Here is a 3,925-nt window from a genome sequence, read left to right as displayed (position 1 = left end):
TATATATGTATAGACTGAAGTCTACAACCAGTCGTCCGGTTTATCGCCACCTCCGGATGCTTTTAGCGGAATTCACTCTATTACAAGCATTCGGACCAGGCTTTCAGTTTGAAGATGACATATTCCCCCCACTACATCACTCTCGGTGGCCAAGTAATGTCTTTTCTCCAGACTAAAAGGTAAAATATATGTACATCTACGTTAACGAACAACAAGAAAAAGTACTCAAAACAGAATTAGAATGTAATTATTTATTGTAGTACCGAGATTGCTTTGTGTCATTAGAACGTTTCACTTATCTCGCCCAACGCGGGTTTTTCTGTGACCTCAATGTAAAACAAAATGGTATTAAGACCGAAGCAGACAATACATATGAGGTATGTAGGTGATATACTCGTCATAGTAGGACACTCCAGAAGTTGTCGAGAAATTAAAGAAGAAAAATCACAAGCAAAAGAAAAAAAAACTCTAAAAAACTTTGTACTGAAATTCAACATCCAGAACATTACGAATAAAACTTCCAGAAGCAATTCAATGACTCTGTTACTAGACATATACTCTAATGGGAAATACCATACATCGTGTGTGTGTACACCGAAGGTAGAAATAAATGCTTGTACTTTCATGGAGTGAATATCTACTCAGATATAAAACTTTCAAATGTCAGAGGTAAAACATCGACTTAGAATAGCATTCAGATTATCGTCCACGAATGAAAGCAAATGAAGCAACAGATAAAGTAGATTAAAAAGATTTACAGAATAAAACAAACAATAACCAACAATGGATATTCTCGCAAACTAAAAGACCCAGCCATTGTACGTAACAGGCACAAATTCAACACAGTCAATACATCAGATACGACATGTATTTAAAATACATAAACCATCCATAAAGTCTGTTATATATATCAAATACATACGTAATAACTATAAAAGTGACGAAAATATAAAAATGTTCAGAATACAAAATGTAATAATATAGTGTTACCTTATGGCTAACACTATATTAATAGTGTTGGCCATAAGCTAACACTATATTAATGGTGTTCGCCATAAGCTAACACTATTAATATATCAAAAACGAAATAAAATTAAAAGAAATTTTTCCTCAATGATAAACCACCAGCTTGTAAATCTACAAATAAGTTACTAATGATTAATGTATTTATAAATTCGGTTGCAAACATGGAAGTTGTAAGTTGTAAACGTTACGACTTCAACTGTTATTCTGGTGACACAAATCCAACGCTCTCCCACCGGATTACTATACACTAACAGCAAGAACACTTGTATCCCAAGCCATCAAGGACAAGAGGAAAGACCGCGCTATGAAGCTTTCGAACAAACTCAAGTATCTCCTCCAACCGAACTATACACGCACTATATATTTGGTGTTAATTTGCTTCAGCTTTATATTACATTAATCATATTTCGGCCAGAGTTCTTTCGTCACACTTCTGTGACCTCATCAGTGGTCCTTTGCTTTCTTCTTTCTTATATGTGTGTCCCTCCTTGCTAACGATCAATCATTTTGTATTTTGTATTCCTATTAGGAGTAGGAATACAAAATACAAAATTGCTGATCGTTAGCAAAGAGGGACACACATATAAGAAGAAAGCAAAGGACCACTGATGTGGTCACAGAAGTGTGACGAAAGAACTCTGGCCGAAATAGGATTAATGTAATATAAAGCTGAAGCAAATTAACACCAAATATACAGTGCGTGTGTTTCTATTGGCTAAACTGGCAATATGACCATCCCCAAATACAACAATATAAATATATGATAATAAATATGACAGTTTAAAAGTTTCGAATTAAGTTTGTAAAGCATCTTACGATTGTTTCACCAACTCTGAGAAACGATCGTAAGATGTTTTAAAAACTTAATTCGAAACTTTTAAACTGTCATATTTAGTATTATGTATTTATATTTCTACATATTTACATATGTTTATATATATTTATATTTTTAATACAACAATTATTTTACACACGTATATATCTTTCTGAAGAATTTTCTAATATTAATTTCCTGATATCAATAATAATATATTACATTATATATATATATATACACAAACAGAGAGAGAGAGAGAGAGAGAGAGAGAGAGAGAGAGAGAGAGAGAGAGTACGATGGGTAAATTGTCACCATTTTATATATATATTTATATATATATCAGGTTGAGGAGGGTATTGGATTTAACCAAACCCAAAAGGATACAGGTAATACCGAGTAAGTGCTGTATACCGACAAGTTTTGCCCCAGTCGTTGTATGAACAGGATTGGGGATTATAAGTCGTGTATTAGCGTGTGCATATGTAAATATATAAAAGGATAAAGAGAGCAATGGTAAGGTTGGAAATATAATTTTATGGATAGAGTCTTACAGCTGTTTCTGGGAAGATCCAGTACTTCCCTTCATCGGAGACAGAAATAGTAAAGGAATCGATTATTATATCCATAGGCGGAGAGTTTTAGTATGAAGTGATAGTGAGTGTGATGTGCTGAAAAAAGAAAGAAAGAGAGAACAGTACTTGTAAGACTCTATCCATAAAATTATATTTCCAACCTTACCATTGCTCTCTTTATCCTTTATATATTTATATATTTATATATATATATGCATATATGTGTGATCTGTGAGTGTATGTGTATGTGTGTGTGTGCGCGCGCGCGTATGTAGTTTAGCAATCAAACTGCCATGTGATTCTCAGATTGCCATGTGATTGGAAATAATTTGTTTGACTTTAAATATGTCATATCATACTGAAATGACATTGAACTGAGCCATATCAAGATCCTGGAAGAACGTTAGGATTTGGAAACCTTTGCAATAAAACTCCATATTAAAAACTATTGCGTCCAGTACTTAACGTTTCTGTGTCAGGATTCAAACAGATCTAATTTTGGAAAAGGTTTTTCCAGAATCGATAAAACCGACTCTTGTAAATCACCCGATTTGAGTAATTTGCCTAAATCTTCTATCTTTAAAAATAAAAACAAACAGATAAAATAAAATAAAGTAAATATAAATAAAAATGGCTACTATAATATGTAGAATTTCACTTACCTATAATAGACATCAATACGATCACTTATTCAATGCTAAAATTCAATTATTTCAGAATTGCAGTAAACTAGTTTCAGCAATACAATTTGCTACGCTTATTCCTGTTTAATTGACAGATTCAAATAACGTTCATAAGTACAAACTTAGAGAAAACACCATTTAACGCCAATCAACGTCGTAACAGTTTCATAGACATACGCAGAAGGATAGCTGTATAAAAAGTAAATACACTATTCTGATAAATAAATATTAAATTGAATCTCAGTCGTAAAGTATTCATAAAAATGAAATTGGGTGGGAAAATAGTCGATTATATCGACCCCAGTGTTTCACTGGTACTTAATTTATCGACCCCGAAAGGATGAAAGGCAAAGTCGACCTCGGCGGAGTTTGAACTCAGAGCGTGAAGGAAGGCAAACTACCGCTGTTTCGCCCGGCGCGCTAACGATTCTGCCATCTCGCTGCCTTAAGACTCATCTAAATATGCCAGTTGCGTCTCATAAATTTCTTTGTGTAAAAGAATTTAGTCTGGGTTTCGAATCCTAGTTATGAATCTAGGAAGCGATTCACTTCACACCCAATGATGGAGAAGCGTAGATTTCGTAACGTTCATACCTTTTTAAAGAGCACACGCAAGTTCTCATTAGTCTGGTTGTATGAAACTCATGTGTAGGGATTTGTATTCAAAGCCGCCACACAATGGAATTAAATTCTCACATTCGAGCTAGGGAAGGAGCCTCTATATGGTGCCACGGATTGCAATAAATAGCAGACAAAATTTCTTCTAATAAAAACGAACACGTCTTAGAAAGACAGGATGGCCACCACTAGAATGTTTTTGATGGAGC

The sequence above is a fragment of the Octopus bimaculoides genome, chromosome 6 (genome assembly GCF_001194135.2).
Source record: "Octopus bimaculoides isolate UCB-OBI-ISO-001 chromosome 6, ASM119413v2, whole genome shotgun sequence".
Taxonomy (NCBI): Eukaryota; Metazoa; Mollusca; class Cephalopoda; order Octopoda; family Octopodidae; genus Octopus; species Octopus bimaculoides.
This window is presented reverse-complemented; position numbering follows the sequence as displayed.